The sequence below is a fragment of the Sapajus apella genome, unplaced genomic scaffold (assembly GCF_009761245.1).
Source record: "Sapajus apella isolate SASKATOON/1434 unplaced genomic scaffold, GSC_monkey_1.0 scaffold63, whole genome shotgun sequence".
Taxonomy (NCBI): domain Eukaryota; kingdom Metazoa; phylum Chordata; class Mammalia; order Primates; family Cebidae; genus Sapajus; species Sapajus apella.
In genome coordinates this window covers 5,436,496-5,452,393 of record NW_022437003.1, presented here as the reverse complement: position 1 = coordinate 5,452,393, position 15,898 = coordinate 5,436,496, and the positions used below count along the sequence as shown (strand labels likewise).

Genomic DNA, 15,898 nt, shown 5'->3' with positions numbered 1-15,898 from the left:
TTTTCAAATTGTATACTGATGACAACCACGAATCTCTGGCAAATACGTTTGTTTATATTTGCAAATCAGAGCATATTTGTTAAGGCTCTTTCTACAGTCAGACACAATAAATTCAGATATCAATTCTGGCATGGATGAGTCATAGGGCTTTTGTAGGAAGTTGGTTTCTGAGTCCTGGTTGTCTATGAAATAAGAAATTACAAAGTAATAGGTAGTTAACAAAGAGAAGCCACTCCACCATCATAATCAATGCCATCATCATCATCACTAGCATCAAAAGTTTAGGGGAAAAGGAGACAGAATCAAAGCTGTCCTTAGAAGATTAACGCAGCAGGAGTATGCAGAATGAACTGGACCAAGTGAGCAAACTAGAAACACTCATGGTTTTATTTAGAATATTCCTATCTTTTTTATCACCCTCTTAAGATCTCTTATACACCCACACACATCAGAGGTGGAGTGGAAACCCTAATAGTAAAACATACAGAAAACAAGGCTGGCATTTCTGCCTGAAGTACATAATAGCCAAAGATGCAGGCCGAAACATTCCCTATGCCCGCTTTGCTCAGGAGCTCAGGGTTGGCTAATGGACAGACGGGGACTCCAGGCTTGTGCCTAGAGCTCTCACCCTCAGCACTCCCTTGTAATGCTCTCGCATGGTATCTTTGCTGCCTACACTCCTGGCCATCTGTTACAATGGCAGCACGCCAGCTTACAGGATAGCTTGCTGGCTTTGTTGAAGCCCAGAGGCCAAGGAAAGGGTTTAGACAAGAAGCCCTTACAAAACTCTCAAAGGTGTCTGAAGAGAGCTCCAGGTCGCCTCTCCCTTTCCCCATACGGCAAGGCTGAGAGCGGTTTTCTGCTTCACAACATTTTATCTCACCTGCTGATTTAACTAGTTGGGTCTCCAATCTAAATCTTAAAATCTGGAGAGGAGAAAAACATGAACCATGTGGAGGTACCTGTGGCTGCCAAGCAGACAGGTGGTGTTATTGCCTGCTTCTTGGCAGGGCTAACGGGAAGCAGCAGGGTTTCCACCAATACTCCACTAGAGCCTCCTCTAATTCCCCAGTGTACTCCTTTCTTTCCCATGATTCCTCCTTCTTTTCCCCAGTCATTACACTACCTGTAAGATTTAGCAAAGATGTCTTTGTTTGACTTGTTTTCCAGCTGTTTGCATACTAATTTATATGAAAAATACTAAAACCTATTCACATATGTTATTCTTACAAGGCATGAGAAAAGGCTTTTAAATACAACCAGTGTTACAAACTAATGCTTTACGTGAGACTAAAAGACGTTTTGTAATTACATTTAAAGTCATACACCGCTGCAGCGGATAGAACCAAGGGTAAAAGTCAATTGGAAATTAATACAATAAAAATCATCGCCCTAATGACCAAGAACATTTTCATTCATATTCAATTATTTATTAACTTTAAAAAACAGGCACGGTGACTCGTGCCTGTAATCCCAGCACTTTGGGAGGCCAAGGTGGGAGGATCACCTCAAGACAGGAGTTCGAGACCAGCCTAGCCCACATGGTAAAACCCCATCTCTACTAAAAATACAAAAATTAGCCGGGTGTGGTGGCATATGCCTGTAATCCCAGCTGCTCAGAAGGCTGAGACAGGAGAATTGCTGGAATCCGGAAAGCGGGAGGTTGCAGTGAGCTGAGATCGCGCCACTGCACTCCACCCTGGGTGACAGAGTGAGGCTCCATCTCAAAAAAAAAGAGAATTTACTCAAATGTCTAAAGCATGTGATAATAATAATCATAGTAAAAACACTCTCAATAGTCCTAATGATAGATAAGTGCACCTGTATGAAGGAGAAAGCATAGAAACAACTGGAGTTTAAATCTTACCTGATGATAGAAGAATGTTGATTTTTCTAGGCCAATATACACTAATTCATTCATTCAACAACTAGGGACTGAGCATCTACCAGATGTCAGTCATTGAGCTAATGTTTAATAATAGGAAAGAACATCTCCCATCAAGGATTTCATTATCTGATGTCATATGTGATTATGTGACCAGACAAACATAAAGCAAAGAACAAATGCAGTGATTGGGATATAGTCAGGTATTATGAGAGTACTTACTCCAACCCAGGGGGACTTAGAAAAAGCTTTTTGAAGAAGATCAAAGACCAGTTTTGTTAAAAATTTGAATACATAAGGCACAAGAAGAACTACATATCACTTGTCTTTACTTATCAGGTTGAATAATTCTGCACTGTTCGCTATTCAAATCTTGCCAAATTTCTGGGTTAGATTAAAAAGAATCTATGAAAGGGAAATAATTCTTGTTCTCTGTCACCACAGGGTGGATGTAAAAACCAACCAAGATAAAAGGTGTGAAAATACTGAGGAAAGTGTACAGCATTGTATAAATGAACGTTACGGTTATCATTTATCTCTGGTATTCTTTTTTATTTACCTGATAATTAAAGCACAAACACAAAAGCCTGCAATAAATGTACAGAGTGTTCTTCGCTTATCCATTCGGAGGTATAGCTTTCTAAAGATTATGAAACCTCTGCACCAGCAGAGGTTTTGCAAAAGGAAGGGGGCCTGGTTGTCCATTTCCCTGGCCTCAGAGGAAGGACAGAGCCCCACGTAGTGGCCAGCCTCTTTAATTTATTCCAACACTGACAAAGCTACTTTCCTCTCCAGAAACCTCCTCCATACCAGAACACATCACTGTTCACATTAAGAGTGGGATATACAATACAGGAGAAGTTGCAGATGCTGACTATTGCTCTGACTTCTCAGGAAACAAACAAACAACAAACAAGACTAAGTATCAAGTTCTTGAATACAGATGATTACAGCTGATATACTTTCTTCTAAAGAATTCAAGTTGCCTCCTGATACTCAGCTTAGAGTCAAAGAAAGAGCCCTTTTAAAAATATGTCTAGTCCCTGTATGAATAAAAGTCACTCAGAGGTTTACAGTGGGTAACTGAGAGGAAATGGACAAAATAAAAAACAGCCATAATATTGTATAGTATATTGCTACTGGCCAGAGGGGCAGAAGACTTAAATTCCAGACCCAGCCTAGTCACTACTTTGCTGTGAAAACATCTATCTATAAAACATTCAATGGGATCCTTATTTCTTTATCTATTACATAAAGGGAACAAGCAATTCCCAGGCTTCCTTCCAGCTCTGGATTCTAAATCTTGAACCAAGAAACTCCAACCACAAGCTCCATCCACGAGAATAATGGTTTTTCCTACCAGTCTCATTAACCCATGAAGGCTTTCTAATGCTCCTGAGAGGCCCATAAGGGGCTATAAATCTCTATGTATTATATAACAGCTTTTCAATTTCTGTCATTTATAAACTTTCAGTTAGCTCTCATCAATAAGTATCTTATTTAAAGATTACTGCCTCTTATTTAAAGACGTGAAATGAGTAACTTCCTTAAAATGTCTGATTTCTTTGCTTCCTTCAATTACTGCCTAGTACTATTGGTATTAATTTTTCAGAAGCAAAATAAACATGACACTTTTCTTTTTTAGAGTATCCAAGAAGAGTTAAGTTCTCGGATTCTATATGAGTCAACATTTAGGATTTGCTATTTCCCAGAAGGTGAGAGGGGGAGGTGATATTTTAACATCTAAATATTTGAAACAAAAAATAAGTGAGTCAATTCACAGAGATGTATGTATGATTCACAAACATGTACATATAGTTCCCCTGATGTACGATCTCAGTAAAATATCAGAGAGAAAAAATGTCAGACATACATAGCATAGCAATCAAGGGCTAATGAAGATCCAGGTATTAAATCAATTAAGAAGTATCAAAAGCTACCTAATCATCAAGGAACAAAATTGGCACCACAATATGTAGTGAGTATGGGAAAGCCTAATTTACTAAACATACCCTGCAGTCACATAATTGCATGTAATTTTACCAGCATAATTAACTAATTTAATTACCACTTCTCAAGTGCATCAATTATTGACATTACAGAGTTTTCAGACAGCAGAATTACTATGTGGTACATTCAGAGAATGCAAAATGCTTTGTACGCCTATTTTCCCAGTCTCAGTCAACCACTGAAGAGGAATGTGAAGGAGGAGGTGGAAATAGGTCCCATCCGAAAAGACTCAGTTGGAAGGGCAGGTTTAAAGATGGAATGAATGACTCAATGTGTCTGGCAGGAGGCAAAGAAGGGGACGAAGCCCCAAGACCATGTTCTTCAAAGCAGTTATTTGCAAGGGTGCAGACAAAATATGCAAAGCTCAGTCAGAAAATGCAAAGAAGGCTCTTAAAAAAAAAAAAGGCCATGCACCAGCACTTCAAAATGTGCCTAAAAGTACTTTCAGGAAAAGAAAGGGAAATAAAAAAAAAAAAAAAAAAAACCAGAAGTTTGAAGCAACAGTTTATGAAAAATCAGAAGCTTGCTCTTGAGAATGAGGTGTTTCTATTCTATATCTTTTTGCTTCAACTGTTGCTCAAACATTTAATATAAGGGATTTTCCTTGAAAACTGCTTGAGCCTATCACATCAGAGAGATGTCATTTCATGGCTGTTTTTTTAAAAAGGTGGGAGACAGTATCCGTCGAGAAATTTCATCATGTTATCCGAGTTGTGACCGTGACTGGCTGAAAGTTCTAAGAGCTATGGCATGGCTTTCTGTTTCTTTTCACATTGCCCTCCTTGCCCTCCTGTGCCTGACCTTTGTACAGCTGCTTCATGGTGTGCGGAGGTGGCTGAACTGTCAAATAATGTCCACATTAGCAAGGCATTTTAATGGGACAATTTAATATGGAGTAAAGAATGTGAGACTAATATGTCATTCTTACCTTTTGAGCCCTTCAATATCTACATTGTCTTCGGATTTAAATCAAGATTTTTTAGGTCCATTATTAACTCTGGAAAAGAAAGAAAGTATTTTTTACTTACATCCTTAAGGATTTACCTTTGGTATTAATTTTACATGACTTAGTCAAGAAATTCAGAGATTAACTCAAAGAACAGAAAATCAGGCCAGTGCAGTGACTCATGCCTGTAATCCCAGTACTTTGGAAGGCTGAAGCAGGAGGCTTCCTTGAGGCCATGAGTTCAAGACCAGCCTGGGTAACATAGTGAGACCCGATCTCTACAAAAAATTTAAAATGTTGCCGGGCTTTGTGGCATGAGCCTATGGTCCCAGCTACTCAGGAGGCTGGGAAGTGAGGATCACTTGAGCCCAGAAGGTTGAGGCTACAAAGCATGGTGATCCTGGCACTGCACTTCGGCCTGGGCAACAGAGCCAGACTCTGTCTCAAAAAAACAGAAAAAAAAATAAATAGGTTCTCACTCACGATTGGAAATCAGGTTATATTTTAAAGACCTGACCCATATATTGAGAGAAACATTCAGAGCTTGGGAATAAACGGTTACAAAGGAATTAGGCTGGGTTTTACAAAAAGATAACTTCTGTAAATCACATTTATTTACCTTATGTAAAAAACTTGCTGAAACTGGAAGTTGGAGACCTAGAATTATGACCTGACCCTTAGCATGTGTCATTAAGGGTAAAGTCGTCAAATGCATGAAGTTCTCCCCATCCCCACCACCTATATTGTATTTTTTTCATAACACTTCTTCCTCCCTTACCACCTCTGAACGTCACAAAGCTATTTTTCATCTTCTCTTACCTTCTACTGTAAACTGACATAACTTGAAGTCAATGTATTATCTCTCCTAGGGGTATTTAATGCAAGATTTCTCCAAAATTTTATATGTAAAATTTTAGGCCTATAGAAACGATTATGGCTTTTTAATACTATTTCTAGTATTAATAATAAAGTGAGAAAAGGTAATGGTTGGGGGAGACAGGAGACAGGTGGGGAGAGGAACTTCACTGCCCTCCTAACATCTTTTCGGGTTAGTACTCTCTTCTTCTTCTGAAAAAGGTTTTTTCTAGTCTTGGGACACACACATGTGAATCAGGTTTACTGATCTTCTTTAGCCCTTATCCAGTTCTCTATTAAATGGATTAATGTAGCCCATAAAAGAGTCAAAAGTATCAGTGCAGTGGCTCATGCCTGTAATCCCAGCACTTTAGAAGGCCAAGGTGGGTGCATTATTTCAGGTCGGCAGTTCAAGACCAGCCTGGTCTACATGGTGAAAGCCTGTCTCTACTAAAAATACAAAAAAATTAGCCAGGCATGGTGGTGCATGCCTGTTGTCCCAGTTACTCAGGAGGCTGAGGCAGGAGAATTGCTTGAACCTGGGAGGTGGAGGTTGCAGTGAGCCAAGATATGCCATTGCACCAAAGCCTGGGCGACTTAAGTGAGACTCTGTCCAAAAAAAAAAGGAGTTGATCCAAGATGGTCAAATATAAACAGCTCTGTAGTGCAGTTCCCAGTGAGAACAACACAGAGGGTGAGTAAGCACCACATTTGCAAATGAGTTATTACTGACCAAAGACCAGGATATTCCCGGCCTAAAAAGCACCATGAGTCTCAAGCACAGCTGTTTCAGCTGGCGCAGTGGGTCTTCACACAAAAACTCACACAAATCTGGGCAGCCATTTCAACTGGTGCCTGGAATGCCTGGGAGACAGAGCCATCCATTCGACTGAAAAAAAGGGCTGGAACAGGGAGGCAGGTGAACTGGCTTGGCAGGTTCCATCTGCACAAAGACCAGCAATCTGAAACTTTGTAGATTAAGAGTTTCACAGCAATCGCAGCTGGACCCAGGAAGGGCATCTGCCATTAACAAGGCAGTCTGCCCCTACTGAGGCAGTCTGGCATTACTGAGGCAGTCTGCCATTACTGAGGCAGACTACCATTACCAAGCCACAAAACCACAAGGAAGTTCACATAGCAGCTGGACAGAGCCAACGGCAGCTCAACAATGCCTCTGCTGCCAAACTGTGAGTAGGCTACCTCCTTGCTGGGCAGGGCAGCTCTGAAAAAAGGCAGCAGCATGTCAGGAACTTATAAATAAAGTCCCTACTTCCCAGAACAGAGCACCAGGGAAAAAAGGTGGTTATGAGTCCCACTGCAACAGACTTAAAGGTACCTGCCCAGCAGCTCTGAACAGAACAACAGAGCTCACAGCTCAGCACTTCAGGTCCTATAAGGGAAAGACTGTCTCCTCAAGCAGATCCCTGACCCCTGTATATCCAAAGAGTCACCTCATAAAGAAGAGCTCAGGCTGACATCCGGCAGGTATCCTAATGGGATGAAGACAACAGAAGAAGAAACTGGCAGCAACCCTTACAGTTCTGCAGCTGCCACACATGATCCCCAGGGAAGCAGGGTCTGGAGTGGACCTCAGCAGTCCTATAGCAGAGGAGCCTGACTGTTAGAAGGAAAACTAAGAAACAGAAATAACTTCAGCATCAACAAAATGGACGTCCACTCAGAGACCCCATCTGAAAGTCACCAACTACAAAGACCACATGTAGATAAATACACAAAGATGGGAAGAAACCAGCACAAAAAGGATGAAAACACCCAAAACCAGAATGCCTCTCCTTCTGTAAGGGGTCCCAACTCCTCACCAGCTAGGGATCAGAGATGGATGGAGAATGAATCTGATGAATTGACAGAAACAGGCTTCAGAAGGTGGGTAATAACAAACTTCTCTGAGCTAAAAGAACATGCTCTAACCCAATGCAAAGAAACTAAGAACGTTGAAAAAAGATTTGACAAAATGTTAATGAGAATAATCAGCTTAGAGAAGAACATAAAGGACTTAATGGAGTTGAAAAACACAACATGAGAACTTCGTGTACACAAGTTTCAATAGCTGAATCGACCAAGCAGAAGAAAGGATATCAGAGATTGAAGATCAACTCAATGAAATACAATGAGAAGGCAAGATTAGAGAAAAAAGAGTGAAAAGAAATGAACAAAGCTTCCAAGAAATATGGGACTATGTGAAAAGACCTAATCTACATTTGACAGATTTATCTGAATGTGATGGAGAGAATGAATCCAAGCTGGAAAACACTCTTCAGGATATTATCCAGCAGAACTTCCCCAAGGTAGCAAGCCAGGCCACCATTCAAGTCCAGGAAATACAGAAAACACCATAAAGATATTCCTCAAGAAGAACAACCCAAAGGTACATAATAATCAGATTACCAGGGCTGGAATGAAGAAAGAAACACTAAAGGCAGCCAGAGAGAAAGGTCGGGTTACCCAGAAAGGGAAGCCCATCAGACTCACAGCAGATCTCTCAGCAGAAACCCTGAAAGCCAGAAAAGAGTGGAGGCCAATATTCAACATCCTTAAAGAAAAGAACTTTCAACCCAGAATTTCATATCCAGCCAAACTAAGCTTCATAAGCGAAGGAGAAAGAAAATCCTTTATGAATAAGCAATTGCTGAGAGATTTTGTCACCACCAGGCCTGCCTTATAAGAGCTCCTGAAAGCAGCGCTAAACATAGAAAGGAACAACCAGTACCAGCCACTCCAAAAACATGCCAAATGGTAAACAACATCAACACAATGAAGAAACTGCATCAACTAATGGGCAAAACAACCAGCTAGCATCAAAATGGCAGAATCAAACTCACACATAACAATATTAACCTTAAATGTAAATGGGCTAAATGCCCCAATCAAAAACCACAGACTGGCAAATTGGATAAAAAGTAAAAAGTCATCAGTATGCTATATCCAGGAAACCCACCTCACATGCAAGGACATACATAGGCTGAAAATAAAGGGATGGAGGAATATTTACCAAGCAAATGGAGAGCAAAAAAAAGCAGGAGTTGCAATCCTAATATCTGATAAAATAGACTTTAAACCCACAAAGATCAAAGGAGACAAAGAAGGGTATTACATAATGGTAAAAGGATCAAGGCAACAAGAGCTAATGAGCCTAAATATATAACCACATACACGCTCCCAAGACTAAACCAGGAAGAAGTCAAAACCCTGAATAGAACAATAACAAGGGATGAAGTTGAGGCAGCAATTACTAGCCTACCAACCAAAAAAAGTCCAGGTCCAGATGGGTTCACAGCCGAATTCTACCAGGCATACAAAGAGGAGCTGGTACCATTCCTTCTGAAACTATTCCAAACAATACAACAAGAGGGAATCCTTCCCAAATCATTTTATGAGACCAACATCATCCTGATACCAAAACCTCACAGAGACTCAACAAAAAAAGAAAACTTCAGGCCAATATCCATGATGAACAGAGATGCAAAAATCTTCGATAAAATACTGGCCAACTGATTGGAACAGCACATCAAAAAGCTTATCCATCATGATCATGTAGGTTGCATTCTGGGGATGCAATGCTGGTTCAACATGCACAAGTCTATAAACATAATCCACCACATAAACAGAACCAAAGACAAAAACCACATGATTATCTCAATAGATGCAGAGAAGGCCTTCAACAAAATTAAACAGTCCTTTATGCTAAAACCTCTCAATAAACTAAATATCTATGGAATGTATCTCAAAATAATAAAAGCTATTTATGACAAATCTGCAGCCAATATCATACTGAATGGGCAAAAACTGGAAGCATTCCCTTTGAAATCTGGCACAAGACAAAGATGCCCTCTCTCACCACTCCTATTCAATATAGTATTGGAAGTTCTAGCCATAGCAAACAGGCAAGAAAAATAAATAAACGGTATTCAATTAGGAAAGGAGGAAGTCAAATTGTCTCTATTTGCAGATGACATGATTGTATATTTAGAAGACCCCATTGTCTCAGCCCAAAATCTCCTGAAACTGATAAGCAACTTCAGCAGTCTCAGGATACAAAATCAATGTGCAGAAATCACAAGCATTCCTATATACCAGTAACAGACTTAAAGAGAGCCAAATCAAGAATGAACTGCCATTCACAATTCCTACAAAGAGAATAAAATACCTAAGAATACAACTAACAAAGGATGTAAAGGACCTCTTCAAGGAGAACTAAAAACCACTGATCAATGAAATAAGAGAGGACACAAACAGATGGAAAAACATTCCACACTCATGGTTAGGAGGAATCAATATTGTGAAAATGTCCATACTGTCCAAAGTAATTTATAGATTCGATGCTATCTCCATCAAGCTATCTATGACCCTTTTCACAGAACTGGAAAAAACACCTTAAACTTCATATGGAACCAAAAGAGAGCCCGCATAGCCAAGACAATTGTAAGCAAAAAGAACAAAGCTGGAGGCATCACACTACCTGACCTCAAACTATACTGCAAGGCTACAGTAATCAAAACAGTATGGTACTGGTACCAAAACAGATATAGACTAATGGAATGGAAGAAAGGCCTCAGAGGCAATGCCACACATTTACAACCATCTGATCTTTGACAAATCTGACAAAAACAAGTAATGAGGAAAGGATTCCCTGTTTGATAAATGGTGTTGGGAAAACTGGCTAGTCATGTGCAGAAAACAGATACTGGACCCCTTTCTGACACTTACACTAAAATTAACTCTAGATGGATTAAAGAATTAAACCTAAGACCTAACGCCATAAAAACCCTAGAAGAAAACCTAGGCAACACCATCCAGGACATAGGTATAGGCAAGGACTTCATGACTAAAACACCAAAAGCATTGGTGACAAAAGCCAAAATAGACAAATGGGATCTACTTAAACTCCAGAGGTTCTGTACAGCAAAAGAAACAATCATTAGAGTGAACTGGCAACCAAAAGAATGGGAAAAAATTTTTGCAATCTACCCATCTGACAAAGGGCTAATATCCAGAATCTACAAAGAACTAAAACAGATTTACAGGAAACAAACAAATGAACCCATTCAAAAGTGGGTGAAGGACATGAACATCCTCCAGAAACACTGAGAGGATTTTTCCTCCTGATGCCAAATAACTAGCATCTTTTCCAACATCAATCAATTTGCTCGTTATTCCATATCACATGGGTGGCCAACAATTCAAATCAATTCTGATACTAACTCCCTGAGTTAGCATCAGACCCCATGGATCAAGGCTCAGTCCTACAAGACTGCCCCACTTAAGACATCAGCCACAATTGGGTGTCTGAGACAGGCAGTCTGGTTGATTCCTTATTCTAAAGAAGGGAATAAGATGGTCTGGAAGAAAAGGATAAAAATCCCTCACTCAAGTTCTAGCTTGTCTAACTCTCAGCCAATCAGTAACAAATGACGAAGAAACTATTAACTGCAAACTCCTGTTTACGGAGGATAGGGATTTCCCCAAATCCCACATGCACAGTTGGAACCTAAAGTTACCCCTTCCTCATTTTAACGCTAAAATTCATGCCCAGGGGTGGATATTAAACATTCTAATGCTATGTATGATATATGAAGAAGCATGCTGACCACTGCACAAGTGCTAGAAAAACCCCTCCTGTACATGCCCTGACATAACCCTTCCTTATAAAAAGACCCTATAAAATTAACCCACACATTACCCTCTGGGAGAAGCCCATTCCTTTTTCTTTTTTGGTGCTGGCTTCCTTGTGCACAAACTAAAAAAATAAAAAAAATAACACCTTCTTTTGCTTTTATGTTTGGTGATCTTTCTTGATTTCTATCCTGGGATGTCATAAGAACCCAGGGCAGTGGTAGCAGCCAGGCTGCCCACACTTCTGCCTGGCTAACTACAATTCCATGGGTTCTCACGACCCTCCCCTTAAGTTTGATAATTCACTAGAATAACTCGCAGGACTCAGGAAAATGATTTCCCTACTATTACTAGTTTATTATAAAGGATACAACTCAGAGACCTCCAAATAGAAGAGATGCATAGGGTAAGTTATGGGAAAAGGGGTGTGGAGCTTCCATGCCCTCTCCAGCTTTCCAGGTGCACCATCCTCTCAGCACCTCAACATGTAAGCAATCTAGAAACTTTCCAAACCCATTGTTTAGGGGGTTTCATGAAAGTTTCATTATGTAGGATGATTAAGTAATTGGCCATTGGTGACCGAACTCAATCTGTAGCTCCTCTCCACTCCTCAGTGGTGAGAGAGGTGGGGAAAGGCTGAAATCTCCAACTCTGTAATAGTGACTTGGTCTTTCTGGAGACCAGCTTTCATCCTGAAGTTATCTAGGGGCTTTCAGTCACCAGTCATCTCATCAGAATAAAAAAGACACGCTTATCATCCAAGAGATTCCAAGGGTTTTAATGTGCCAAGAACTGAGGACCAAGATCAAATGTTTATTTTTTCAATTACACCACAACCACCCTATCTAGTGTTAACAGGGCATGTCGTGATTTTACCTCCTGGTTCTTGAATAAGTGCTTCCTGCTTTTGGTGCAGAAGGGATGCTTAGCATGACCCAAAAGAGATGATACTTCTTATAGTGACCACTCTGTCCAGGACTGTATTCATGAGCTACTTGAAGTTCGTAAAGGCATACCACAGGCTAAGTCCACACATCTGAAAGATTGAGGATAAATCAAAAAGAGGATACTTTTTAATTTTTGTAGGTATGTAGTGTGTGTGCATATATATGTGTGTGTGTGTGTGTGTGTTTATATACATATACATATATATATGGGGAACCTGGGATATTTTAATAAAGGCATGAAATGCATAATAATTAAATCATGAAAAATGGTGTATCCATCCAATGAGCATAAGTATTCATCAGAAATCCATGGCTGTTTTCACAATGTTTAGTCATTTGCCCGTTGTTCATTTCACAATCTGCATTTCCCTCAGATCTCATCAAACAGCAAGGTTTCCACTGAAGATGACATTTTTGGAAAAGCCTTTCTAATCCACATGTCAAAGTCTCTCTGCTGAACCTAGGGCTTCAAAAACAGCTGGCAGGTGTGCATTTCTTGTTGAATATGGTAACATCACTTTTCTCCCACCACATCCAACCTGGACATACCATCTCCCTGTGAAATAAGATTCCTATCAATTCCTCCTAGTTTCTTTTTGTTTTCTTCTTTGTTTATCTGTCTTGATTTTCCTTTTTGGCAGTAGGACCACTGTTCATTCTCTACTTCTCAAGTTCACAATTCGGGACATGAATTCTATGTTTTCTTCTTCCCAAACCCTATATACAAGCAGTCATCAATACTGTCAATTATTTCTCAGGAAGAATTCTTATGTATGTTCATTTTCTTCCATTTCTCTGACAACCTCTAGTCATGAAGGTCAACTCTACTCCCTAAGTGTTGGAGTAAACATGTTTGTTACCTTGTGGCAGGATAGTGGCGATCTCTTGCCAACAGTTTCTCCATCTTGAGCTAACTTTGCACATTACAATAGGATTAATTTAAGAAATTTCTTTCTTTACTAAAATTCTTTCATTGAAAATGTAATGGTTCCCACTCCCAAATTTCTTAGCCTAGGCTTTTATTTTATTCTAAGTTCCAGGGTTCATGTACAGGATGTACAGGTTTGTTACATGTGTAAACGTGTGCCATAGTGGTTTGTTGCACCTATCAACCCATCACCTAGATACCTAAGCACAGCATGTGTTAGCTATTTTTCCTGGTGCTCTCCCACTCCTAGAAAACCCCTACCAAGTCCTGGTGTATGTTTTTCTCCTCTGTGTGTTCATGTGTTCTCAATGTTCAGCTCCCACTTATAAGTAAGAACAAGTGGTGTTTGGTTTTCTGTTTCTCCATTAGTTTTCTGAGAATAATGGCTTCCAGCTCCATCCATGTCCCTGCAGAGGACATGATCTCATTCCTTTTTACAGCTGCACAGTATTCTGTGGTAAATATGTACCACATTTTCTTTATCCAGTTTTTCACTGATGGGCATTTGGGTTGATTTCATGTCTTTGCTATTGTGAATGGTGCTGCCATGAACATACACATGCACATATCTTTATAGTAGAATGATATATATTACTTTGGGTATATACCCAGTAATGGGATGGCTAGGTCAAATGGTATTTCTGGTTCTAAATCTTTGAGGAATCGCTGCCCTGTGTTCCTCAATGGTTGGACTAATTTGCTTTCCCACCAACAGTGTAAAAGCATTCCTATTTCTTCGCAACCTCTTCAGCATATGTTGTTTCTTGACTTTTTAAAAATCACCATTCTGACTGGTGTGAGATGGTATATCATTGTGGTTTTTATATGCATTTCTTTAATGATAAGTGATGATAAGCTTTTTTTTCATATGTTTGTGAGCTGCATAAACGTCTTCTTTTGAAAAATGTCTGTTCATGTCCTTTGCACACTTTTTAATAGAATTGTTTTCCTTCTAAAATTGTTTAAGTTCCTTCTTAGCCTAGTCTTTAACAGCTTGCACAGTCTTAGCCTTGCTAAATGTTTCAGATGCTTTTTCTTTTCTCCTATACATGTAACCCACACTCCAGTTATATTGCTCTACCTATGCTGGTGTACTGGAGACGCTAATAGACCTGAAATTGAAAGACCAGAGTTCAAGTCTAGCCTCAGCCACCTGATTTTTGTGGGACTTATTTCTCTGAGAATATTTCATAGGAATAATAAATACCATCATGTTAAGGTTATATTGATTAAAAAACTAAGTAGAAAAAAACAAAAAAAAAAAGTTTAACAAATCCCACCATACTATACAAGCTGAAGTGTCTTAGTTACTAATTGAAACAGGAAACAGAAACTGTGTCCCACTTACTGCTTTATTTCTAGTCCCAGACATAACGCCTAACACATAGGCCCTCAATAAATATTAACTGAGTTAAATGCACACATGAATGATATTATAACTAGCTTTGCTATCTCCTGAGATTTGTGAAGAACTTTCTCTGACTCCATAACTTACTTCCTCTGACTCTTATGCCTTTATGAGCTATAAAATTTTAGCTACATTTTTATGTGAGTTTGACTTGTCTTCCCAGCTAGACCTTACCTGAATTGAGGACAGGGATTTTATTACATCTCTTTGCATTTTTGCATAGTATCTATCATCTTAGCAATAACTTCATATCTTTTAACAATAATATAAAACATTGACATTATTCCTAATAAAGTTATTTAAATTATCAAGAATGTGTGTGTGTTTGTCTGTGTGTGTGTGTGTGTGTGTGTGTACATAACAGATCTAAATAGGCCAGGGAGCTAAAATCACTTCTGAATTAACTGGACTCTGAAATCAAACATCTCACCCTTATTAGCAGGTATTTCCAGATTCAGCATCATTCTCTGCTACTAATTTGAGGAAAATACCTTCCATTAACACACCTTTATTCTGCCCACCAAAATGTTATCTAAGATGTCATTCTTGGACAAATATGTTCTTCATCAAAATTTTCTACTTGATATGTGTTTCATTTCATTTCTTTTCATTCCTAAATATCCAAAATATTTAATTTTATAGAAATATGAGTACCTCTTATGCATATGACCTTAGCCTTTTTGTTTGCTTGTTTAAAAATAAGTCGATTTGAAAGGGATAATTGACAGAACATTCAAATGGCTTTTTTTGGAGCTTTATGGCAATGAGAAGAAGAAAAAGTTATCTGGGCTTCAGGAATAAGATTAACAACCATCAATATCTCATCTCACAAACTGAAATTTTAATTCATGCAACTGACTTATTCACTTTAGCTTTTTATCATCAACATGAGGGATCTTCCAGTAGAATCTGAACAATTTACATCTCCTGTCACTGTAACAGCTTTTCATTTTGTTGCAGTTGAGGCTGGCAGAAGCCTAAGAGTTAATTTTAATAAGACTAATCAGCCAATCTTGACAATAGAGAGGAAGGAACAGGGACAGGTAGATGACTGTATGTTTTGACACTGGACCATTAACATGCAAATCATATGCAAAATCATACGCTAACAACTTTGCGCCTTTGTTTGTGGTTGGACACTTTTTTCCCCCAAATGGACTACAGCCTTGATTCAATCCTACACAGAAAGGCACTTAGCAAGACATCTGATGTGCACAAGAAAAATATAAAATGCTCTCTGAGTGCTTGTTTTGACCTCTTTGGAAAAGTGGAATTCCTTTAAATTTGA

General features: G+C 39.2%; 1 long non-coding RNA gene across 3 annotated transcripts in view; it reads right to left on the bottom strand.

Annotated features, from left to right (window-relative positions):
- Positions 1 to 15,898, bottom strand: part of LOC116529739 — a 328,070-nt gene that overhangs the window by 226,482 nt on the left and 85,690 nt on the right. For all 3 annotated transcript variants that reach the window (XR_004259643.1, XR_004259642.1, XR_004259644.1), the window contains exon 2: positions 4,824 to 4,892. This is a non-coding gene — a long non-coding RNA (uncharacterized LOC116529739). The remainder of the gene's footprint in view (positions 1 to 4,823; positions 4,893 to 15,898) is intronic.